Genomic DNA, 27,645 nt, shown 5'->3' with positions numbered 1-27,645 from the left:
CAAAGGAGGGGAAATCTCCTGATCTTATCCAAGCAAGATGCCAGACACTGGAGAGGAAAACACTTAGGGGCTTTAGTAAGACTCACAGAATAGGTCAGCTAAATGCAAATTGTAAAACTCAAAGGTTGGTTTTAATCCATTCTTCCTGCTTAGAAGAGAGTTTAAGCCTCTCAAAATTCCAAGAGGCTCATATATTTAGGACTAGTTAAAATCCTATTAAGCCAGAGAGGGATTATGCAGATTAATAGAAGGGGGAGGGGTGGATTTGCTCATTTTATTGTAGCATTGTCTGAATCAATTTTGATTATTGATGACTTCAGTCTGAGCCCCTTTTCTGACATTATACAATTCATACACCTTGATATGCTTTGCAGATTACAAAATGTAACATTTAATAAAGAAAAATTTGTTCCTGGAAATATATAAATACTTCATACATACCTGTACATGATGAAAGAACATATTCAGAATGAAACATAAATCTGCACAAGTTGTTGGATAGAACAGTTCCTCCAGACAATTTGGATATAAGATGGAAAATTTTGTAAAATTGAGTAAAACATTTCATTTGCTTGTACAGATTTTTCTTGTTCAGTTTATGTATGTGTTTTAATTTATTTTTCTCAAAATGTATGCATGGGAACCCATATTTGATCAGTGCTTAAATGTTGACATAGTAGGGCATTTCTGGATCTTAATTTTTTTTGGATTTTTTTTTAAAGCTTTGCCCCAAAATGTTTTCGTGTGCTTACAATGCTCCCCATCAAATTCTTCACTCTCCTCCCTCACCTTTTTAAAATCAAACTCCATGATTATACTATCACGGAATCACCCAGTACTGTACATAGACACAGGTGTATGACAATCTATTGCATTCTGTGACAGTTTAGTAACTTTGAAGAAAACGAATTCTAAATCTCCCAATAGATTCTAGATATGACAGAGACTTTATGTATCCTAGCACCCCCATATAAATGTTATTGATTCTTTGTGATTTTCATATGCGGCACCCTGTCCCACTCACCTCTGTTCCTTCATACCTGCCCTTTGCTCTTACATCCTCCCTCCCAAAATAAAATACACTTGAGCGCTCAAGTGCTTGTGTGAGTGTGTCAGTGTGCACGCGCGCGCGCGCGCACACACACACACACACACACACACACAGAGCATAAAAATATCTCACCATGAAAACTGTAGTATGTCAGCCTTTTGTCCATGCATCATCATTTGCAAATGTTCATTATAATGAATCAACATCAATATGGGATCCTTACCAGGACTCCTCTCATTTATCTCGTTGTCCTTATGAAAGAACCCCAAAATGGGGAGACTCTCACTCCAATCTCAGGATGGCTGCGTGCCCCAGGAAACTCGAGAAGCCGATCTTGATGTAACAGCAAAAGGTAGTTTTATTAATGAGATCTCGGGCCGACACCGAGGTCTCGGGCCGACACGCATCTCACGCAGGAGGTAGAGGAGCCGACCACAAGCCTCTAAAGGCAGGGGTTTATATAGGGAAAGCCAGGGGATTTCGCGCGGTTACACATGATTGGCTGATTCAAATGGTGCACAGTTACTTTTGGCGCGGAGTTACATCAGCAAAGCATACGTGCAACCTAGTATCTCAGCAATATGGGTAGGGTGACTCATCTCACTCAGCAGGGGGATGACCCATCCTCAGGGAGTGAAGGAAGGGGATGGGGCGGTTCCAAATGGTCAGTGTCCCTACAGCTGGGCCGGTGAGCCCTATCTCAAATTCCCTCAGGCATGTCCGGACTTTGTGACTAACTTTTTGAAATTTAACTCTTCACTATCTCATGGAGATCCTGCAGCTTTGGGTCAGCAGGATTGGCCATTTCACATGTCCCAAATGGTTACAGATAATATAATTTTGGGAGTAGGCCAACTCAGAGTCCTGGATCTGAGGTTGGAGCAGAACTAGTCTGGATGCCATCTCTCCATTATCTGTACTACCAGGTAAAGCTTGCCAGCAATTGCTCCAATTATGCAACCTATGCTCCCACTGTTTGATGGTAGGGTTAGTTCTCCTAATGCACTCCTGCACCCATGACTCCAGGACCAGCTCCAATTGTGCTATATAGTCAAGGCATAGGGCCTACTATCCCAAGCACTGTAGCCTACAAGGGGCTTGGCCAGCATTCATGCTCTTTCACCCTCCAAGCTGGTATACCCTGCCTTTACCATCAGGGCCAGCTCCACTGTGTTGTCCAGGCCAGGTTCAGGACCTGTTCTCCTGAATATTGCATCAGGCAAGGGCCAGGGCCAGATCACCTCCTCTCACGATCCCAGAGCCATATCGCCCATAAGTAGTGTGTGTGTGTATGTGTATGTGTATGTACGTGTGTGTGTGTGTGTGTGTGTGTGTGTGTGTGTGTGTGTGTGTGTGTGTCTGTCTGGGGGAGGTATCACACATGCATGACACCATCTCATTGCAAAAGAGTGGTGTGGCTGGTTTACCCACATCATCTTGACCAGTACCAGGTCTTTTTATGCTACCAGGATAAGGTTCAGAACTCACTTTCCTAAGTAATGGAGCTGGTGAGGAGCAGAGATATCTCTCCTATGCTCAAGACCCTATGGACTGTTTTTCCAACTGCAGGAGTCAGTTACATCCCACACTCACACTCTCAGGTTGGCTCACCTAGAATTCTGCCACTAGGTCTAGCTCCACTGTGCTACCTGGGCAGTCACAGGACCTACTCTCCAAAATGCTGGTACAGTTGAGAGGTGGGGCTAGCTCTCCAGACAACTCCTCCCAGTAAGGTGTGGGATCACAACTGCACAGCTTCTGACATCTTGGTGATCACCAGCTGGTGCCCCAACCGGGAATATTTCATGCTCTCTTGGTAATATGAGCCTAAGACATTAACACTAGCCTCTGTTGCTGTAGCCACTGAACCAGACATAGCCCGCAGTGGCAGCTTGGGCTGGGACTTTAAACCCCAGGTAGGTAGTAGGGCTGGTCTCTCACAACAGGCTATTCCTCTCTATCCCGAATCTCCAGTTTGATCTCTACATATAATGCTCAATCTTCTGCCCTTCTCTTTCTGTCCTGTCTTTTCACCACATACTTGCACATTCTGTTGGCTCCTGCAACAGGATGGTCCAGCAACTGACAGAGCCCTGAATGACATCTCTCTGCACTGTATGACAAGGCAGCAAGTTCATGCAAATGGACAGGCTGAGCTTTGGAAGACTTATCTGTGGGTGGCATAGTGATCTAAAGGTCTGATGGAGATCTGTTTGGTAATAGATGAGGCTCTGTGCATAAATTACCCATCTGTGCTGTGGGAAGTTCTATGTATATCTTTCACAGCCCATACTATGTGCCATGGAGATGCTGAAGGTTTTAATAATCTAATATTTGTAGGCCTTGGGCATATAGTCACAGCTACTGTGATTTAATATCTGCAATGGCCATATCATAACTGGTGAATCTTTGGGGTTTTTTTTCGGGGGGGGGAGTTTGGAGATCTCCAATAATCCATATCTTATATTTGTTCTCTCTTGTGCAATTATCTCTCACCTTGAGTGAATGGGATATGAAACAAATGTACCATTTAGAGCTGTACATCCTCTTGTCTTTTATTCTCTATATGTTGACAAGTTCTTACATTCTACCAATCACAATTTGTACATTTTTTGCAATGATAAAATAATATTATGTCATGAGGATTTAAAAGTGTCTCATTCCATATGTATGATGATATGAATTCAGGGAATGTTTTATTTCTATGTGTACTCAGGAGAATAGTATTTCAAGGTTCTCTAAGGGTTTTAGGCATAGTTAAGGGACTAGATTTAATTTTATCTTGTGAAACAGCCCTTTAATCCAATCAGAAAGTGCCACCATAACATTCAAGTCACTATAAATGCCAATGTCGCTGTCATTGTCATCTGAGTATTTGGATGCAAATAGAATGGATGGATATGGAGAAATTATGAGCTATAAACACTATAGCTATTTGAAAATATTGTATGGAAACCTATTAGTATAAATGCTACCTAAAAATACAAATATGCATATGTAAAATTGGATTAATGGAATTATCCTCTAATAGAGAAACAATGCTTCCTGAAGATATCTTTGACAATTAAACCACACTGCTAGGTATGGAGCATCTCTTTACAAATAGTTGGTCAACAGGTTTCCATAAAATGCATTTAGCTTTATGGGTTATTTCTTGGACACACTCAATAACTTGAGGATAAACCCTGTTGCTGAAGATGTCATATCTTTGAATTCATAGAACATACCAAAATTAAGTGTCTTAGTCAGGGTTTCTATTCCTGCACATACATCATGACCAAGAATCAAGTTAGAGAAAAAAGTTTATTCAGCTTACATGTCCATGTTGCTGATCATCACCCAAGGAAGTCAGGACTGGAACTCAAGTAGTTCAGGAAGCAGGAGCTGATGCAGAGGCCATGGAGGAATGTTACTGCCTTGTTTCCCCTGGCTTGCTCAGCTCTCTTTCTTATAGAGCCCAAAACCACCCAGCCCAGGGATGGCACCACCCACAGTGGACTGAGTCCTGCCCCCTTGATCACTGATTGAGAAAATGCCTTACAGCTGGATCTCATGAAGGTATTTCTACAACTGAGGCTCCTTTTTCTGTGATAACACCAGCTTGTGTCAAGCTGACACACAAAACTATCCAGTACATTAAATACCTTCATGGAAATTTTATTCCTTTTGACTAGTTTGAATAGTCCTAGAAGTTTCTATGGGCACTACCAAGAGAGAATTAAAAATATTTTTATTTTTACATTCTTAATTAAAAAAATTAACTCAGCTTGTCATAAGAGAATTAGCTAATAAATTAAATTTATACATATAGTTTTTTATAAGACTATATGGTAGTCTTTAAAACAAAATAAAATAAAATATAAGAGTACTCATTCATTCTGATTAAAATAAAGAAAATCACTGCAGTATCTTTATTTAAATGCTGATGAAGAAGTACTATGTTTCTTGTTGGGTACTTATACCATGAATATAGTCTGTTCTTCAACTAGTGGGAGTTGATCATGGGTATATAAAATGATACAGATGCATATTCAGATACTGTTAAGTGACAGTAGCACTTAAAGCACTTTCAAAAGCATATGCATGTATGACAGTGTAGAATGTTGATGTACTTAAGAATTTAAGTTTCCTCATGTGATAAGAATGCTATACTGTATTCCTAGATCATGTAGGAAAATGAGAACTTTTCTTGTTGAAATATCTTTCAAAACAATAATTATTTAAACTACTGGTGTTGAAAAAATGGAGAGAAAATAGAGCAAGGAAAATCTTTGAGAAGAGCTTTGTCATACAAGATTAATTTTTAAATAAATGCTTGAACAAGGAACTGAAAATGCATTATGTATGACAAAGTAACAGTAATTAACCTGCTCCCTCTAAGCGTTCTTGGTTGACCAGTTTTGGAATGAATGGTGAATCTGAGCAAGGGCAGTTGGTATTAATATCTTTACCTTTAGGTTATTATTCTCTCTGAGGCTTCTGTTCAACACAGGGGTTTTTTTTGTTTGTTTGATTGTTTGTTTCTGTTTTTAATTATACTGTCAATTTCAAAGAATTATTTTAGTAGTCTAGCAAAAGACAGCAATCAAGCTACAAAAAAATTTACAAGTTATTTCTAATATGCATTAATTAAATTGACCACTGAACAGAAATGATTATGTATGACAGACACAAATCACAGTCAAAATGAGAAATATTACATTTTGGTACTGAGTTGCAAAAATTCCTATGTATATGAAGTTAATTATCAAAAATTACTTAAAAGAGATATTATCTGAGTAAATTTGTTTGTGTATATTATATGGAAATATGTTGTCTCTGGTAACTTTATAAGAATTTTTGTGTTTGCGTGTTTTACAGAATTTTACCACACCCTAGTGTTTCTTATTTTAGAAACAAGTGATTCCTGAACTAGAAACTTGAAAATATTTAAATTCTCTGATATCTGCTTTATTATGAAATTCAAATTTGTTTTCAATAAGAATGTGTCATTGTTCTTTTATATCACAAAACACACAATCATGAACTAAAACTAATACTTTTGTTGAAATATCTTTCTTATTTCTCTTTTTACTAAATGAGAGAAGAGACATATAACAATAAGAGCTAGACCTCACAATTTAGTCTATAAATGTATCATGTTTTTATCTTATAAATTAAGATGTTTTCTTAATTTTTTATTCCTTTTTGTGCTATATATATTGGTATATTTTTCTCAGATTTTTTATAATTCTCAACCTGAACATGAGATATTAATGCCAGGAGGTAATAATTATGTTTTTCATAAGCACAAAATTAAATAGAATTTCTTTCCTTCCGATATTCTTTCATTCACTTATATCTTCTACATATATTTCTGATGGTTAAACGTATGTACTCACTTACTAACCTCGTTGTTGGGCAGGGAAGAAAAGAAGTGTAGTTTTATTCTTGTAAAACTTATGCTTCAGTAGTAAGTGAAGGAATATAACCAGCAATGAAATACCATTGACTAATGGTAGAGTACCAACATTCCCAAAAGGTGTGTTCAATGATGCTCACAAAATTAATTAAGATGTCAACAATCCTGAACATATGACATTTCTGTTTCCATTTCTTCAGTTTTTTTTCCTTGAATTAGAACCAAGAAAGCAAACCTACATAATCTCAATGATAAGGAAACATTGTGAACATAAGGACCACTGTTGCTAAACAATGCCTAAAGATTCAGTAGGTTTCAGAATTCTTGAGCCACGGGTAATTTCATTTAAAAAGTTAACATCAATCTTTGTGTTTTCTTTAATCAGATATTTGAAAATAAATATAATATTGTCCTTATGTTAGTAAATATAATCCATGTATTAATTAAGTTTACAAGATTGTATTTAAGATTAACTCATTAGTTTTAGGAAATTTTACTTGTTTTACTAGGTTAAGTTTGTCAGTTACTTCTTGAATAGAACAAGAAAAAGTAGTCCAAAATCTTAGTATTAAGAACAAACATGGGGGCTGGGGATTTAGCTCAGTGGTAGAGCGCTTACCTAGGAAGCGCAAGGCCCTGGGTTCGGTCCCCAGCTCCGAAAAAAAAAAAAAAACAAAAAAAAAAAAAAAAAAGAACAAACATGTGGCTCCCAAACAACTTGGGAGAGAGAGCTCACCACCAAGACAGGTAGGCACTCCTGAGACTGCAGAGTGGGAGAGACCACCAATATTGCCCACCCCTGCCCACATCCCTGGCCCAAGAGGAAACTGTATACAGCCTCTGGGAACCAGAAGATAGGGGCACTCGAATGGCAGATCCCCCTCAGTCCAGACACTGCGCAGACCTGAAGTGAACCAGTCAACAGTTCTCTGCACCCAAATCCCGTGGGAGGGAAAGCTAAACCTTCAGGGGGCCAGACATGCCTGGGAAGCCAGAAGAGATTACACTCTGCCCACATTTCTGACTCCAGAGGAAAACACCTAATGCCATCTGGGACTCCAGTGCACAGGGGCCACAGGAAAAGGCTATGCCTGGTTGCCTCCTGGTTGCTGCCCTCTAGCAGAACTCAAAAGAAGGCCCCCAAGACAACTTGAGCCGCAGGATCACAGGTAAGACCAACTATACTGCTCCAAGCCACCTGCCTGATGGACACAGGACACAGGTCCACAGGAACAGCCGAAGACCAGTAGAAAGGAAAGACTACACGCCCAAATGCAGAGCACTGTGTTCCCACAACTGGCTGAAAGAAAACAGGAAAACAGGTCTACAGCACTCCTGACACACAGGCCTATAGGAAGGTCTAGCCACTGTCAGAAATAGCAGAACAAGGTAACACCAGAGACAACCTGATGGCAAGAGGAAAGCGCAGGAACCCAAGCAACAGAAACCAAGATTACATGGCATCATTGGAGCCCAATTCTCCCACCAAAGCAAACACTGAATATCCAAACACACCAGAAAAGCAAGATCTAGATTTAAAATCACATTTGATCATGATGATGGAGGACTTCAAGAAAGACATAAAGAACACCATTAGAGAAATGGAGGAAAACATAAAGAAACAAGGAGAAGCCTATAGAGAGGAATCAAAAAAATCCCTGAAAAATTCCAGGAAAACACAATCAAACAGGTAAAGGAATTAAAAATGGAAATAGAAGCAATAAAGACAGCAGAAAGAGAGACATCCCTGGATATAGAAAACCAAAGGAAGAGACAAGGAGCTGTAGATACAAGCATCCCCAACAGAATACAAGAGATAGAAGAGAGAATCTCAGGAGCAGAAGATTCCATAGGAATCATCAACACAACTGTCAAAGATAATGTAAAACGGAAAAAGCTACTGGTCCAAAACATACAGGAAATCCAGGACTCAATGAGAAGATCAAAACTAAGGATAATAGGTATAAAAGAGAGTGAAGACTCCCAGCTCAAAGGACCACAAATAACTTCTACAAAATCATAGAAGAAAACATCCCTAACCTAAAGAAAAAGATGCCCATAAACATACAAGAAGCCTACAGAACATCACATAGATTGGAGCAGAAAAGTATCTCCTCCCATCATATAATAGTCAAAACACCAAATGCACAAAAGGAGGAAAGAATATTAAAAGCAGTAATGGAAAAAGGTCAAGAAACATATAAAGGCAGAACTATCCGAATCACACCAGACTTCTCACCAGAGACTATGAAAGTCAGAAGATCCTGGACAGATGTCATACAGACCCTAAGAGAACACAAATGGCAGCCCAGGTTACTGTATCCAGCAAAACTCTCAATTAACATAGATGGAGAAACCAAGATATTCCATGACAAAACCAAATTTACACAATATCTTTCTACAAATCCAGCACTACAAAGGATAAAAAATGGCAAAGCCCAACATAAGGATGCAAGCTACACCCTAGAAAAAGCAAGAAACTAATCGTCTTGGCAGCAAAACAAAGAGTAGAAAAGCACAAAAACATAATCTGACATCCAAATATGACTATAACAGGAGGCAACAATCACTATTACTTAATATCTCTCAACATCAATGGACTCAACTCCCCAATAAAAAGACATAGATTAACAAACTGGATATGCAATGGGGACCCTGCATTCTGCTGCCTATAGGAAACATACCTCAGAGACAAAGACAGACACTGCCTCAGAGTAAAGGCTGGAAAACAACTTTCCAAGCAAATGGTCTGAAGAAGCAAGCTGGATTAGCCATTCTATATTCAACAAAACTTGTAAATCTGCAGGAAATGGACAATTTCCTAGACAGATACCAGGTACTGAAGTCAAATCAGGAACAGATAAACCATTTAAACAACCCCATAACTCCTAAAGAAGTAGAAGCAGTCATACAAGGTCTCCCAAACAAAAAGAGCCCAGGTCCAGATGAGTTCAGTGCAGAATTCTACCAGACCTTCATAGAAGACCTCATACCAATACTATTCAAACTATTCCACAAAATGGAAACAGATGGAGCGCTACCGAAATCCTTCTATGAAGCCACAATTACTCTTATACCTAATCCACAAAATGACCCAACAAAGAAAGAGAATTGCAGAGGAATTCCCCTTATGAATATTGATGCAAAAATACTAAATAAAATTCTGGCAAACCGAATCCAAGAGCACATCAAAACAATTATCCACCATGACCAAGTAGGCTTCATCCCAGGCATGCGGAGATGGTTTAATATAGGGAAAACGATCAATGTAATCTACTATATAAACAAGTTGAAAGATAAAAACCACATGCACATTTCATTAGATCCTGAGAAAACATTTGACAAAATTCAACACCTCTTCATGATAAAAGTCCTGGAAAGAATAGGAATTCAAGGTCCATACCTAAACATAGTAAAAGCCATATACAGCAAACCAGTTGCTAACATTAAACTAAATGGAGAGAAACTTGAACCAATCCCACTAAAATCAGGCACTAAACAAGGCTACCCACTCTTTCCCTACTTATTCAATACAGTTCTTGAAGTTCTAGGCAAAGCAATCAGACAACAAAAGGAGATCAAAGGGATACAGATTGGAAAAGAAAAAGTCAAAATATCACTATTTGCAGATAATATAATAGTATATTTAAATGATCTCAAAAGTTACACAAAAGAATTACTAAACCTGATAAACACCTTCTGCAAAGTGACTGGGTATAAAATTAACTCAAATAAATCAGTAGCCTTCCTCTACACAAAAGAGAAACAAGCTGAGAAAGAAATTAGGGAAAAGACACCCTTCATAATAGTCTCGAATAATATAAGATACCTGGGTGTGACTTTAACCAAGCAAGTGAAAGATCTGTGTGATAAGAACTTCAAGCCTCTGAAGAAAGAAATTGAAGAAGACCTCAGAAGACAGAAAGATCTCCCATGCTCAAGGATTGACATGATTAATATAGTAAAAATGGCCATTTTACCAAAAGCAATCTACTGATTCAATGCAATCCCCATCAACATACCAATCCAATTCTTCAGAGAGTTAGACAGAACAATTTCCAAATTCATCTGGAACAACAAAAACCCAGGATAGCTAAAACTATCCTCAACAGTAAAAGAACTTGCAGGGGAATCACTATCCCTGAACGCAAGCAGTATTACAGAGCAATATAGATAAAAAAAACTGCATGGTATTGGTACAGAGACAGAGAGATAGACCAGTGGAATAGAATTGAAGACCCAGAAATGAACCCACACACATATGGTCACCTGATTTTTGACAAAGAAGCGAAAACTATCCAATGGAAAAAAGGAGAGCATTTTCAGCAAATGGTGCTGTTTCAACTGGAGGTCAGCAAATAGAAGAATGCAGATTGATCCATGCTTATCACCCTGTACAAAGCTTAAGTCCAAGTGGATCAAGGACCTACACATCAAACCAGATACACTCAATCTAATAGAAGAAAAAGTGGGGAAGCATCTTGAACACATGGGAACTGGAGAAAATTTCCTGAACAAAACACCAATGGCTTATGCTCTAAGATCAAGAATCTACAAATGAGATCTCATAAAACTGCAAAGCTTCTGTACGGAAAAGGACACTGTTGTTAGGCCAAAATGACAATCAACAGATTGGGTAAAGATCTTTACCCATTGTACAACTGATAGAAGGCTTATATCCAAAATATACAAAGAACTCAAGTTAGACTGCAGGGAGACAAATAAACCTATTAAAAAATGGGGTTCAGTGCTAAACAAAGGATTTACAGCTGAGGAATGCCGAATGGCTGAGAAACACCTAAAGAAATGTTCAACATCTTTAGTCATAAGGGAAATGCAAATCAAAACAACCCTGAGATTTCAACTCACACCCCTGAAAATGGCAGATCAAAATCTCAGGTGACAGCAAATGCTGGCTAGGATGTGGAGAAAGAGGAACACTCCTCCATTTGGTGGGATTGCAGACTGGTACAACTATTCTGGAAATCAGTCTGGCAGTTCCTCAAAAAATTGGACATTGAACTACCTGAGGACCCAGCTATACCTCTCTTGAGCATATACCCAAAAGATGCCTCAACATATAACAAAGACACATGCTCCACTATGTTCATAGCAGCCTTATTTATTATAGCCAGAAGCTGGAAAGAACGCAGATGCCCTTCAACAGAGGAATGGATACAGAAAATGTGGTACATCTACACAATGGAATATTACTCAGCTATCAAAAACAATGACTTTATTAAATACGTAGGCAAATGGTCAGAACTGGAAAATATCATCCTGAGTGAGGTAACCCAATCACAGGAAAACACACATGTTATGCACTGATTGATAAGTGGCTATTAGCCCAAATGCTTGAATTACCCAAGATGCACAGAGCACATGAAACTCAAGAAGGATGACCAAAATGCAAATGCTCCACTCCTTCTTTAAAGGGGAACAAGAATGCCCTTGGGAAGGAATAGGGAGGCAAAATTTAGAACAGAGACAGAAGGAACACCCATTCAGGGTCTGCCCCACATGTGTCCCATACATATACAGCCACCAAACTAGATAAGATGGATGAAGCAAAGAAGTACAGGCTGACAGGAACAGGATGCATATCTGTCCTAAGAGACACAGCCAGAATACAGCAAATATATAGGCAAATGCCATCTTTAAACCACTTAACTGAGAATGGGACCCCCGTTGAAGGAATCCTAGAAAGGACTGATAGAGCTTGAAGGGGCTTGAGCCCCCATATTAACAATGCTAAACAACCAGAGCTTCCAGGGACTAAGCCACTAGACAAAGACTATACATGGACTGACCCTGGGCTCCAACCTCATAGGTAGCAATGAATAGCCTAGTAAGAGCACCAGTGGAAGGGGAAGCCCTTGGCCCTGCCAAGACTGAACCCCCAGTGAACATGATTGTTGGGGAGAGGGTAGTAATGGGGGAAGAATGGGCAGGGGAAGCCCATCTAGAAGGGGAGGAGGAGGGGTTAGGGTGACATTGGCCTGCAAACCAGGAAGGGGAATTATAATCGAAATGGAAATAAGAAATCCTCAAGTTAATAAAGATGAAAAAAAAAAAGAACAAACATGAAAATATGTAGTTTACATTTCTCTCATATCTAAACTACTCCAGTATTAATGGCTTCAACATACTTTTTTAAGTTGTTCAAGTTATTTTTATATTTCATGTTTGCTAGTTGTATTGATAATTTTGTAAATAAGTTTGTCATAAAAGTTTTAGTATTTTTGAAGAGAATTAAAATTAAATGTATTGACTTTTAGTGACGAATAATTTGAAGTGTTGAAATGGAGTCCATTTGGAAGTCACTATGTATAGAAATAGGTTTTGTTTAATTAAATCACAGAGTGTTTTCTCTTAGCAAACATATGGACAGCTAGAAGAAAAGTAGCCTAGTCCTAGTATTTGTCTATGTTCTGGTAGAGTACACATTAACATTGTAGATTCCTATGATAACACGGTTTTAATGGAAGTCATCTTTTAAGAAAATAAATATCCAAACAACTAGAATTTTAATTGTTTAAGAGTTATATAGTGAGCCAAATCACATTTCAACGGGGTTTAAAAAGAATGGTGAACACAGATAATCTTAGTCAGTGTTAGATCGTAATAGTGATAGATATGCAGGTATGTTTTGTAAATTATTTCTGAAAACATAACAGATATAGCAATTTTAAATGAATATTATGTTATTATTTTTGTGAAAGTTATAGCCTACAAATAACATGAAAATCATATAATTAATCATAATATAAAGTAGAATATTATTAAATAGGAAATATATTAATTATATAAAATAAATACATTTATTCAAAATGCAACTTAATCCTTAGTTTCCATATTCAAATAAAACTAATAACATACATTATACAGGCATGATTTTATATGTATATATTATTATTATTTTTAAAGTACAATATATTTTTCTTCTTTCTCTATGACAAAAGAAATAAAATTTTGCCTCATTTCCTCTGCAATGCTTAATGTTAATAGGACAGTTAAATTTAGGTTATTGTGAAAAAAGGTTATACATATTTCAGTAAAAATACAAAGTTTCTTAACATTCTTTTGTCTATTTATATGTTAATGGTGAAATGTTTACTATGATACATTTTAAGGAAATATAACCTTTGAAAACTAAGAGTACTTTCATAATAATGGTAGAATGGCTTTAGGATTTAAGGAAATAATTTACTGGTAGGTAACTTTCAAAAGAATATTTTATTGAGGAGTCCTTGATGAAAATGCAGGCTAAGAGGTACTGGTTTTTTTTATGCTATTGTCCATAGTACAAGCTCAGTGCTTTCTAATGTATTTCTCCTTATTCATTGGACTTTTTGAATGTGAATGAATCTGTATAAGCATATCATCATGTTCTAAGTGTTGAAAAATGTCACAAAAATATGGAAATATTCTCCTAAGAGGAATGCTAACTTGCAATATGCACCTTAACTTCCTGAATGCTTAGGCTTGTAGACAAGAGTCATGATTAAGTCAAAAGATGGAATTTATTTTAATTATTACTAAAATTAATATTTTTTGTAAATCTTTCTTTGCAGGAGTCAGTTTTATTACTGGTACTCAACACTTCTTTTATTTCATGAAATTGTTTATCAGAATTTCAACTCTCTTGATTCTTCAATGAAAAATATACTTAAACTAATTAAAATACAATAAGTAAATAATCATAAATCCTATGTAGTAAATTAAAAACATATAGCTAATAGTTAAGTAGCCTAAAGAGAAGTTTAATCTACAGAGAAATCATCATCTATATTCTTAAACATAATTGCTACTAAGTAGAAATTAAGGTTTACAAAACAATAAATTATTCAATGATGAAGTAAAGAGTGAATGAATATTTTACAGAATTCAGTTAGTCTAGGAATATTTGCTTTCTAATGTCCAAAGCAAAAAAATAAAAAAAAAAAACCAAAAACAAAAAAAACCCAAAAAAGGATATCCAGAAAAATCAATATAATTCTAAGAAATATAGATATTCTAAGAAATAAGATTAAAATTAGTGAAAATGAATGAAGTAGTGCTATTATATATAATTTTTTAAAATATGCTCTAGTGATGAGATTAAATACAAATCAAAAGTAAGATATTGGAGAAATAACAGCATATTCAACAAATGGCAAATGGCAACCCTCCAAACTATCAGGAAAATCTTAGAAACCCACTACTACTTGGAAGGTCTATGAATAACTAGTGTCCCAGCAAGGATGAGTTCCATGGTAAGTTATCTAGTTTAAAATGGTCATTCCTAAAACATATATATGAATATTATATGGGCACAGCTAATGACAACTATAAAACTATCTTCTCTATTCAGTTTGCATTTACATATATTGTGTGTATGTCTACTTGTGCTTGTGTTTATGTAGTGATAACCATTTTTTTGGTTTTTCTTTTTCTTTTCTTTTATTGGATATTTTCTTTATTTACATTTCAAATGTTAGCTACTTTCCTGGTTTTCACTCGGGAAACTCCTCATCCCATCCCCCAACTCCTGCTGCCTCCATGAGGGTGCTCCCCCACCCACCCACCCACCCACTCTTTCCTGCCTCCCTACCCCATCATTCCTCTATACTGGATCATCAAGCCTTCACAGAACTAAGGCACTCTCCTCCCATTGACACAGGACAAGGCAATCCTCAGCAACATATACGCTGGTGGTTTAGTCTCTGGGAGTTCTGGGGTTTGGTTGATAATGTTCTTGCTATGGAATTGCAAGTCCACTCAGCTACCCCAGTCCTTTGTCTAACTCCTCTATTGTGGATCCTATTATCAAAGCTGTGAGTATCCTCTTCTGTATTTGTCAGGCTCTGGCAGAGCCTCTCAGGAGACAGTTAGTTGTATCAGGCTTCTGTCAGCATGCTCCCCTTGGCATCCCAAATAGTGACTGGGTTTGATGACTGCATGTGGGATGGATCCCAATAAGATGGGAGCGGGTTCTCCACCCACTGTACCCACAACCTAAGGCATCGTGACTCCCAGGAACTCAGACACACCGAGGACCTCAGGTGAGGCCCTCAACCTTCACACCAATACTGGGACTCTGGGAACCCAGGTGGCACAGAAATACCTGCCTAGTCAGAGGCACACATTCCTTCTAGTTTGTACCTGTGCCCTGAGCAGACCCTTGCCTCTGGCGCTCTGCCCATTCTACCCACACCCAGAGGAACTTTGACTCCCAGGAGCTCCGACACTCAGAATACCTCAGAGGCAGCTTGACTCCAAGGAGTTTTGACATATCTAGGGTATCAGGACCACAGGATCACAGGATTACAGGATCACAGAGACAGCTGGACTCCCAGTTCTGAAAGAACAAGTATCATAGGATCACAGGCTCACAGGAGGGAGAGGCTCTAGTCAGAGAAAGCAAGGCCAGTTAACACTAGAGATAATCAAATGGCTAGAGGCAAGCCCAAGAACATAAGAAACATAAATCAGTGCTACTTGGCAACACCAGAACCCAGTTCTCCCACAATACAAATACTGGATGCCCCAACATATCTGAAAAGCAAGATTCAGATATAAAATCCCATTTCATGAAGATGTTAGAGGACTTTAAGAAGGACATAAATAACTGCCTTAAAGAAATACAGGAGAGCACAGGTAAATAAGTCAAAGCCCTTAAAGAGGAAACACATAATGTTCTTAAAGAAATACAGAAAACACAATCAAATAGGGAATGAAATTGAAAAAAACTCCAAGATCTGAAAAATGGAAATAGAAACAATAAAGAAAACACAAATGGAGACAACCCTGGAGATGAAAAAGTCAGGAAAGAGATGAGGAGTCACAGATGTATGCATCATCAACAAAGTACAAGAAATAGATGAGAGAATCTCAGGGTAGAAGATACACCTACAACTTCTGCAAAGTGGATGCATATACAATTCACTCAAACAAATCAGTAACCTTCCTCTATTCAAAGGATAAAAGGTCTAACAAATATTAGGGAAATGATACCCTTCTCAATAATCAAACATTATAGTGAAAGATCTCTATGACAAGAACTACAAGTCTCGGAAAAAATTAATTAAAGAATTGAAAGATCTTCCATACTCATCGATATGCCTATCGATTAGTTAGGGTTAACATAATAAAAATGACCATCTGACCAAAAGCAACCTACACATTCAAAGAAACCCCCATCAAAATTTCAAATCAATTCATCACTGAAATAGAAAAAGCAATTCTCAAATTTATCTTGGAAAAAAAAACACACTGGGATAGCTAAAACCATTCTCAACAATAAAAGAACTTCTGGAGGAATCACCATGCTTGACTTTAAGCTCTACTACAGAGCATAAAAACTGTATTGTATTGGTACACAAACAGGCAGGTTGATCAATGGAATTGAATTGAAGAACAAGAAATAAACCTACCCAGGTGTGTCCACTTGATTTGTGACAGAGAAGCCAAAACCATCCACTAGACAAAAGACATCATTTTCAATAAATGGTGCTGGTTCAACTGGAGGTCAGCATGTAGAAGAATGTAAATCAATCCATTCTTATCTCCTTGTACATAGCTCAAGTCCAAGTGGATCAAGGACCTCCACGTAGAACTAAATACATTGAATCTAATAGAAGCGAAAGTAGGGAAGAGTCTTGAACACTTGCGCAGGGGAAATTGCCCTAAGATCAACAATCAACAAGAGGGATCTAATGAACTTGAAAAGCTTCTGTAAGGCAAAGGACACTGCCAATACAAAACAACTGCAAGGCAGTAATTGCAACAATTTCCTTACCAATCCTACATCTGATAGAGTGCTAATTTCCAAAATATACAAAGAACTCAAGAAGGTAAACCTCAGCAAACCAAACAACTATATTAAAAAATGGAGTATAGAGGTAAAGAATTCTTAATTGAGGAACATTGGATAGCTAAGAAGCATTTAAAGAATTGTTCAATTCCCTTAGTCACCAGGGAAATGCAAATCAAAACAACCCTGAGATTCCACCTCACACAAGTCAGAATAATTAAGATAAAAAACTCAGGTGACAACAGATGCTGGCAAGTATGTGGAGAAAGAGGAGCACTCCTCCATTGTGGGTCAGATTGCAAGCTGGGACAGCCACTCTGGAAATCAATTTAGAGGTGCCTCAGAAAATTGGACATGGTACTATCTGAGAATCCAGCTATACCACTCCTGAGCATATACTCAAAGGTTGCCCCAACATACAGTAAAGTTATATGCTCCACTATGCTCATAACAGCCTTATTTATAATAGCCAGAGGCTGAAAATAACCCAGATGACCAGCAACAAAAGAATGGATACAGAAATTGTAATACATTTACACAATGAAGTGCTACTCAGCTTTTCAAAAGAATAACTTCATGAAATTCATAGGCCAATGAATGGAACTAGAAAATATCAACCTGAGTGAGGTAACTCAGACACAAAAGAACACACATGGTATGTACTCACTGATAAGTGGATTTTAACCTAAAAGCTCAGAATACCCATAATACAACCCAAAAACCATTGTGCAGCTTAAGAAGAAGGAAGACCAAAGTGTAGATACTTCAATACTATATGGAACAGGGAATGAAATAATTCCTGGAGGTAGAGGGAGGGAGAGACTTAGAAGGCAGGAAGGAGGGGCAAGAGAGAAGTACAAGAGGTCCAGAAAGTGAATAGAAACATGTAGCATCGGGGGATTGGGAACTTGGGATAGCCACTAGAAAGTCCCACACTCCAGGGAAGATAGAGGCTCCCAGAAGCCAATGGAGGTGACTTTAGCCAAAATACCCAACAAAGGGGAGACATGACCTGTAAAGAACTCCTCTGGTAGATAGGCATGGCCCCCAGTTGAGGAATGGGGCTACCCCCACATCTCAAAACTTTTAACCCAGAAAAGTTCCTGTCCAAAAGTAAGACAGGAACAAAAAATGGAAGAGAAACTAAAGGAAAGGCCACTCAGAGATTGCTCCACCTAAGAATTCATCCCTTCTGCTTCTGCACACTATTGTTGCTGCCAGGAAGTGCTTGCTGACAGGAGCCAGATATGGCTGTTACCTCAGTGGTTCTATGAGCACTTTACCAATACAGATGTAAATACTCACAGTCAACCATGAGACTGAGGTTAGCCCAGGGACCCCAGTGGAAAAGCTAAGGGAAGGACTAAGGAGCTGCAGGGAAACCCCATAAGGAAAACAAGATTAACTTACTGGACCACCCAGAGCTCCCAGGACTTAACCACCAACCACAGAGTATAAATGAAGGGAGCTAGGACTCCTAATACATATGTCGCAGAGGATGGCCTTATCTGACATTAATATGAGGTGAGGGATGCTTGATGACTCAGCATAGGAAGATGCTAGAGTGGTGAGTCAGGAATTGATGAATGAGTGGAGGAACACCCTCAAAGCAGCAAGCGGAAGGGGCAGAACAGGGATGGTTTGTGGGCTTTGTGGAGAGGTAACAGGCAAGGGGATATCATTTGAAGTATAAACAAATAAATTATTAATTAAAAAAGATGAGGTCATGAAGTTGAGATGGGGTAGTAGTGACATGACAATAGTTGGAAGGGAACATGTGAGTGATATAAAAATGTAAAAACTGTATTTATACATGAAATCCTCAACAACATAATAAATGATAGAAAACAGCATTTGCATTCAGCATTTGCATATTGAAAACAATAGATCCTTCATAAGAAAATACAGTGTAATCTGTGTCACTTCCTTACTACTAATTTCAAACTTTGGATGGGAAACAAAAATCTCATTTTCTCAAACCAAAGCTTACTGAGTTCAGCCCCTTACAATAAATTCATGTGATGAGTCCAGGATGAAGGTTGTACTCCTTTGATTTGAACTATCTGCTGTGCTCCTAGATGACAGATGCATTGGCAATACACAATTTATGACTATTTTCCAAATTTCCCTATTATTACTTGATACTTACTATCCTTTCAGCATAATCCAAAGGCATCTTCAATGAAATATTTTATCACTCGTCTACTTGGGAAATTTTCTTGAATTGATCTTCAATTTTAACTCTTCCCACCATGTCTAATGTTGCCTGATGGTGAACAGGAGAGTAAGGGAAAAGGTGACTTCTTTCTTTCTTTCTATTTTAATGGGCAGCCCTTTTCTTCCCCTTCATATTTATACTTATCTTTTCTTCCATTGCTTCAGGGAATGCTTTTCTTCTATAAATCCAATATAAATATAATTTTTCTTGTTCAAATTTAGTTCATTTGTGACTCAGTGCAGAAGTTTTAGACCTCACCCCCCTGATTTATTGGAAGAAATATTTAGATGATACACTTTGTCTCAATAGCATTGATGTAAAGATGCCTGGTGCCGGCAGTCTACCTCATTTACTCTGTAATTTGGCTTTTACACTCACTTAACTGTTTCATTCTTTTTTCTTCTGCCGAGTTGTCATATTCAGTCTTAAATTACTTTTTGGCCCAGCAACAATGCTTCACTTTCTGGAAATTATTATGAAAACACTCCTCCCTGTTCATCACCAAGGAGTGGAGGTCTACCATAATTGCATTTGCTGAGATACTCCAAGATAAAGTGTGCTCGATTGCTTTTCCCTCACTCTGGTTCTGCAGAGCAGCCACCGAATTGAAATGAAGCTTGTCCCTCATCAAAATAATACAATGTGTGAAGCCAGTAAAATTTTATGCACTGCCTCATGACTAAATTACCTCCAACATATTAACAATATTAGACAAATATTTCATGACTTAGTAAATATACAGTAGTGCCACAAATCATTAGTGTCAGGTATATGGAATACTTCTCAGGTTACCTGCCTTCAGAGTGCTTAGTACATGGTTCTGGTTTTCTCAGTAGTAGAAAATTGAGTCTTCACAAGTGGCTCCAATCCATTCCCGCCTTCCTTAACTACAAGTCTTTCACTTCCTCTGCTGTTTCTTCTAAAGTAGAGACAATTATATAGGTTTGTATAGTACAGCTTCTGAGAACAGTTTCTTCACACATCAATCATAACATACTTACATCTTTCAGACTTTTCTCTAGAGAAAGTATATGAATACAACGTGCTTAGATCATTACATATGGAATAGTACTCCGTTCCTCATTCCATATACTTCCTGAATACAATGGTATGGAATAAATATTAATTCTAAAAGATAAAAAAAGAGAAAGAAATGCTACATACAAACAAAGCAAGAGCACCATCCAGGAAAATGTACTTTGTGCAAACAATATATTTGACTGAGGTTCTTTAAATATACATTTACTTTTTTTCGTCTCTAGAATAAAGATGTATAACACAATAAGGCTGTGTAAAGAAATATGATGTTTATAAATAAGCATGGGCATTACAAGAATAAAAGCAAAACCATCAAAGCTTACCATGATAGGTAAGTTTAAAGAAAGCTATTTTAAATGAATAAAACAGTGTGCTCATATAAAGTTATGCATTTTTTATATCAAAAGGGAACAATGCTGGATTAGGTTTTATGTTGACTGCTTATACTATTCAAGAACAAAATCAGGAGCTCTCTATACACACTTCCTTGAGTATACATTCTCCTAAAAGAAAAATACTTCTGTGCTTCATTTGTCTTATTTGCCCAGGAGTATTGCTTATAAGATATCTTGCCAATTTTTTAATGATATGAATGATTGTGCCAGGATTGTCTTATGCCAGCTGCACAGGACTAATTATCTACTTTCCTCAAATGTCTATCTTTGAATAATTATGGTTTATTGGGAATATATAGGCTTTAGGCTAGGGAGAGACTAGCATCCTGACTAATCCATTTTTCCTTTTTATTGGAAATAGATTTTATTCTCACATAATATAACCTGGTAATGATTTTCCCTTTTTCTACACTTCCAGATTCTCCCCACCTCCACATATGTCTACATCCACATCATTTCTCGTTCTTGAGAAAATAAGCAGGCTTCTATGTAACAGTAATTTAATAAAATCTGATAAAACAAAATCTAACACATGTGAATTGGAGGAAAAAACAGAAAAAATATCAATTAAATTAAATTAAAATTAATAACAAGATTTTCAAAAGGAGGAGGGCCTCAGACACCACATTATGAGACAAGAAACTCCAAAAAATGGGGTTGAGGCCATTTTCTATTGGCTATCGACTGCTGGGTATGTATACTACCCTTAAGAGTTCTTTGTATCCCCAGTGAGATTCACTTATAGGAATATAAAATTTCATGCAAGGTTATTATCAATTGAACATCCTTCTAAGTAAAGAATGGTGGCACATTTTCACCTCTCTTCTCAGGTCTAAGACTCTAAATGATGCAGATCCAACAGGCCCAGCACATGCTGCCTCAGTCTCTGTCCCTTCAAATGTGCTTTAATAATATTGACTCCAAGGGCCTTCTTTCTTTAGATCCAAAGTCCCCCTTGATTTTCACACTATTACCACTTCTTCTATAAAGTTCTGACCTGGGGTTGGGGATTTAGCTCAGTGGTAGAGCGCTTGACTAGCAAGCGCAAGGCCCTGGGTCAGTCCCCAGCTCCGAAAAAAAGAAAAAAGAAAAAAAAAAGTTCTGACCCTTGTTGGGAAGAATTTGATGGAGACTTCCCATTTAAAGATGAATGTTTCTTGGAAGAATTTCAGAGTAATGTCTTCCTGTGGGTCTCTGTATACTGCAGGGGAGAGCTGCTCTGATAATGGATGAGCAGTGCACTGATTTATGAATATGGCTGAAAGTCATTGAGACATTGTGATCAAGTAAACTGCATCATCTATCCATTCCCTCCAATGTTTTTATTCTATATCTAAAGTATATGGTTCTATAAATTGTAGCTTGGCTACCATTGAATTAAGAGTTAATACCCACATGTAAACAAGTATACACCATATTGTCTTTCTGGGTCTGAGTTACCTCATGCAGTATGAGGATTTTCTAGTTCCATACATTTATCTGCATAGTTCATCAATTCTTTTAATATTTGGTGGCTCACTTCAACATATTTATTTCCATTGTACATGGTCTTCTACAATAATAGTCCCGATCCTATCTTTATATGTATTTATAATATTTTGGGAAACATTTTAAACACTTAAGTCATAATCTATCCAGTTATATCTTATGCTTTTATGTAGTTACCTGAATAATACATGATATAACCTGAGTTTTTATGGAAAATAAACTACTTCTTATAGGAATTATTGTAATTAACTCCATATTGAACTATACATTTAATTTATGATTGTTAATTATCATTTCACTTCCTGCTATATTTTGTGTAAAACTAGCTTAAATTTAAGTGGAATTAGGTATGAATCATGGGTAGCTTGTATATAGACACTCCTAAAACCATATTCCCAGTTACACACAGGCATAGACATATATACTTCATAGTGAAAATCTATTGACAGCTACCACACAAACTATTGACAATTGTAGAAATGAGATTGTTTCATATACTCTGAAATCCCAATATTGCTTATTGTGAGACAGGTTTTTCTTCAATAATTCAAAGAAAGTATAATTTATAGGTTACTTGATTATGTATAAAATGTTTAAATTTTGTATTACGTTTAATATATATTTCATTATAAACACAAGAGATGGCATGCTGGGCCTTGGGCACCTTCACTAGATTGAGATCTGTCCCATCCTTTCTGTGTCCCATCTCTACCTTCAACCTAGAATCTGCAGTCCACTCCATGGCCCACAGTTCTCCCTACCTCCAATGAGGCCAGCTACCACATATAACAACTAGTCCTAGAGGCCTGCAACTACCAGGAACTAAAAGGCAAGCCAACAACAGAGACAATCAGCATATATATATATATATATATATATATATATATATATATATATATATATATATATATTGAAAGCAGGTTAATTAAATGAATAAAACTATTAAGATCCAAAAATTGAAATAGAAGCAATAAAAATAACACAAAGAAAGCTAGTACTGGAGATAGATAATCTAGGAAAGAGAAGAGGAATTACAATCTCAAGCATCATCAAGACAACACAAGAAATGGAAGAGAGAATCTGAGATGTAAAGCTACAATACAAAAAATTGATACATATTTTTTAAAAAGTCAAATATTCCCTAACCTAAAGAGTGTAGGGAGCGGCGCCGCAAAACAAAGCTGGCGCCGACAGCCAGCCCCATCTGAATGCCCAGGCTTGTCCCCTGGTCAGGGCAGCTGTATGATCCGGCGCCCTCCTGTGGTGAACAATAGTACTGCGCATGCGTGGGTTTTGCACCTGGTGTCAGTTGGCCAGTAATATGCTAATGAGGGGGCGGTACCATGCTGGTGAGGTGATTCGTTCTCCACCAATCCCTGGAGGAAAAGTAGTGGGGTGATAGTGGGGTGACCCATGCCCCACCAATCCCTGAGAGATTATTAGCATACCGTTGTGTATATAAGGTGAGCGACTTTGCTGCTCATGTACCCGTATCAGCAATGAGGGTGTCCTGCAATAAAGGCTGTTGACAAGGATCCGACGGTGTTGCGTCTTCCTTGCCGGACGAGGTGGGCGTGACAAAAGAGAGGGTTGGTTATATGCAGACAAGAAGCTTACAGAATATTAAATATTTTAGACCAAAAGAAATAAAACCTTCAACCACATAATCGTTAAAACACCATATGTGTAGAACAAAGAAAGAATATTAAAAACTGCAAGGGAAAAAAGCCAAGTAACATATAAAGGCAGACCTATAAATTAATCCTAGCTTCTCAACAGAGACTTTAAATGCCAGAGGGTCCTAGACAGATGTCTTGCAGACCCTAAGTGACCACTGATAGCTGCCCAGACTACTGTACTATCAAAACTTCCAATCACAATGGATAGATAATCCAAGATATTCTGTGGGAAAAAACAAATTTAAATAATATCTTTCTAGTAATCCAGCCCTACAGAAGATATTAAGAGGAAAACTTTGACACAAGGAAAGTAACTACACACAAGAAAACACAAGAAATTGATCATTTCATAGCAAAAACAAAAGCAGAGAATCTCTCTCTGTCTCTCTCTCTCTCTCTCTCTCTCACACACACACACACACACACACACACACACACAAATACACACACTGATACCATCAAAATCAAAATAAGAGAAACTAACAGTCATTAGTCAGTAATATCTCTCACAGCAATGGACTCAATTCACACAGGCTAACAGAGTGGAGGTATAAACAAGGTTCATCTTTTTACTCATACAAAAATAAACATACATCTGATATATATATACATATATATATATATACATATATATGTATATATATATATCAGTGTATAGGGCTAGAAAAATGTTTTGCAAGCCATCTTATTGAAGAAAGAAGCTGGAGGATCCATTCTAATATCCAATAAAATAGAGTTTCAACCTAAAGTAATAAAAAGAGATGGTGCTAAGATGATGTCTCAATTCTGAGTACCTATGCCCTGAATTCAAGGGGACCCATAATCATAAATGAAACATTACTAAAGCTTGAATCACACATATGGTTACCCAGATATTAATAGTGGGGGACTTCAACAGCCCACTGTCACCAATGGTCAGGTCATCAAAACAGAATTTAAATACAGAAATAGTGAAACTAACATATGTTATAAACTAAATGGATCGATATATATATATATCATCCAAACAAAAGCCGGAAATTAAAAACAACAGAAAAATCAAAAACCTACAATTTCATAGAAACTGAACAACTCTATACTAAGTTAAGAATGTGTCAAAGAAGAAATAAAGAAATCCAATACTTTCTAGAATTCAATGAAAGTTAAGGTATAACATACGCAAAATTATGACACAAAATGAAAGCAGTGCTAAGATGAAAGTTCTTAGAATTAAGTGTCTTCCTATTGATTGTGGGGATCTCTTGCCAGAAACCTAAGAGAACACCTGAAAGCTCTAGGAAAAAAAAAAGAAGCAAGCATACCCAAGAAGACTAAACACTGGGTAATAATCAAATTAATGTCTGAAATAATGAATTAAAAGCAAACAGAACAATACAAATGAACAAATGAACAACAACAACAACAACAAAATAAGAAATGGTTCTTTAAGAAAATCACCAAATAGACAAACCCTTAGCCAAACTAACCAAAAATAAAATGTAGAAAGACAGTATTCAAATTAACAAAATTAAATCAGAATTAAAAGTGAGACATAAAGACTTAGACTGGGGCAATCATAAAAAATCATTAGGTCTTACTTCAAAAGCATGTATTCCACGATATTAGAAAATATAAAGAAAATGGGCGCTTTTCTGAACAACTACCATTTACCAAAATTAAACCAAAATCAGATAATTTATCTAAAGAGTCATAGAACCTATAAAGAAAAATAAGCAGTCATTCCAAGTTTCTCAACCCCCAAAAGCCCAGAGACAGATGATTCAGCTCAGAATTCTACCAGACTCAAAAATGAGCTAATAGCAATACTTCTGAAACTATTCCACAAAATAGAAACAGAAGGAACACTGCCAAAGCCACTATGAAGCCACGGTCATTGTGATAATTAAATCACACAAAGATTCAAGAACAATAAAGAATTTCAGACCGATTTCTCTTATGAACATTGATGCAAAATGAATAAAATAACTGTAAACTGAATACAAGCACACATGAAAATCGTCATCCCTCATGATCAAGTAGGCTTCATTCCAGAGAATCAGGAGTCACTGAATATATGAAAATCCATGAACATAATCCAACATATTAACAAATGAAATGAAAAAGGTTCACATGATCATATCATTAGATACTGGAAAAGTTGTGACAAAATCCAACACTCCTTCATGTTAAAAGTCTTGGACAGATCAGAGATACAAGACAAAATCTTACACATAATAAAAGCAATATATAGAAAACCAATAGACAATATCAAATTTAACGGATAAAAATTATGGATTAGACAAAGATGCCGACTATCTCCCTATCTATTCAAAATAATACTTGAAGTCATAGCTAGAGTAATAAAGCAGCTAAAGCAGATTAAGGGGATAAAAATTGGAAAGGATGAAGTCAAAGTATCCTATTATTAAATGATAGGATACATAAGTGACCCCAAAAATTCCACGACACAATTACTACAGCTGATAAACCCGTTCAAGAAAGTGATTGGATACAGAATTAATAAAATAAACAAAACAAAACAAACTGTAGTCCTCCTTTACACAAATGATAAACAGGCTGAGAAAGTAATTAGAGAAATAACAGCCTTCAAAATAGCTATAAATATTATAAAATATCTTGGTATAATTCTAACCAAATAAGTGAATGGTCTGTATTGCAAGAATGTCAAATCCCTGAAGAAAGAAATTGAAGAAGAAATCAGGATATGGAATAGTTTTGTTGTTGTTGTTTTGAAGATTTATTTATGTTGCACATACACCTGCATGCCAGAAGAGGGCATCAGATCACATCATAGGTGGTTGTGAGCTACCACGTGGCTGCTGGGAATTGAACTTAGGACCCCTGGAAGAGCAGTCAGTGCTCTTAACTGCTGAGCCATCTCTCCAGACCCCCCTTTTTTAAAGATGTATTTATTATGGAACTGTTTAATAACATAGTAAAACGTGGCATCTGACCACAAGCAATCTATAGAATCAGTGCAATTTCCATCAAAGTCTCACCACATTCTTTTACAGAAAGAGCAAATCTCAACTTCATGCACAAAAACCCAGAATAGCTTAATCAATCCTGAAGAGTAAAAGAACTTCTGGAGGTATTATTGTTCCTGATTTCAAGCTTTATTACACAGCAATAGTAAAAGAACCGTATGACATTGGAACAGAAAGAAACAATGGTATGGAATCAATGACACAGAAATAATCCACAGTCTTATGGACACTAAACCATACAATGGAAAAAAAAGAAAACATTTTTTTCTTTTCTTTTTTAAAATTTATTCTTTGATCTTTTATAACACTTCAGATTTTATGCCCCTCCTGGTCCAACCTCTGACTGTTCCACATCCCATACCTCCCTGCCCCATCTTCACAAGCATGTCCCCACCCCCTACCCACAACCTAACCCCTACCCCGCCAGACCTCCCCACTCTCTGGGGCCTCATGTCTCTTGAGGGTTAGATGCATCTTCTCTGACTGATTCCAGACCTGGCAAGTCTCTGCTCTATATGTGTTAGGGGCTCATATCAGCTTGTGTATGCCTCGTGGTTGGTTGCTCAGTGTCTGAGAGACTGTGGAGGTCCAGG

General features: G+C 37.2%; 2 long non-coding RNA genes across 2 annotated transcripts; both read right to left on the bottom strand.

Annotated features, from left to right (window-relative positions):
• Nucleotides 1-1,213: 1,213 nt before the first annotated feature.
• LOC134482544 (uncharacterized) lies at nt 1,214-19,640 on the bottom strand. The gene is made up of 3 exons (XR_010058785.1): nt 19,397-19,640; nt 4,368-4,435; nt 1,214-1,384 (listed from the first exon to the last, which is right to left on the bottom strand). It is a non-coding gene; the product is annotated as an uncharacterized LOC134482544 (long non-coding RNA).
• A 519-nt stretch (nt 19,641-20,159) lies between these two features.
• Nucleotides 20,160-23,660, bottom strand: LOC120097491 (uncharacterized). Its single transcript, XR_005494927.1, has 3 exons — nt 23,533-23,660; nt 20,467-20,593; nt 20,160-20,384 (listed from the first exon to the last, which is right to left on the bottom strand). It is a non-coding gene; the product is annotated as an uncharacterized LOC120097491 (long non-coding RNA).
• Between the last annotated feature and the right edge of the window lie 3,985 nt (nt 23,661-27,645).

This window comes from Rattus norvegicus, chromosome 16 (assembly GCF_036323735.1).
Source record: "Rattus norvegicus strain BN/NHsdMcwi chromosome 16, GRCr8, whole genome shotgun sequence".
Lineage (NCBI taxonomy): Eukaryota > Metazoa > Chordata > Mammalia > Rodentia > Muridae > Rattus > Rattus norvegicus.
Note: the sequence above shows the minus strand (reverse complement) of the source record. Positions and strands in the feature narration are given on the sequence as shown.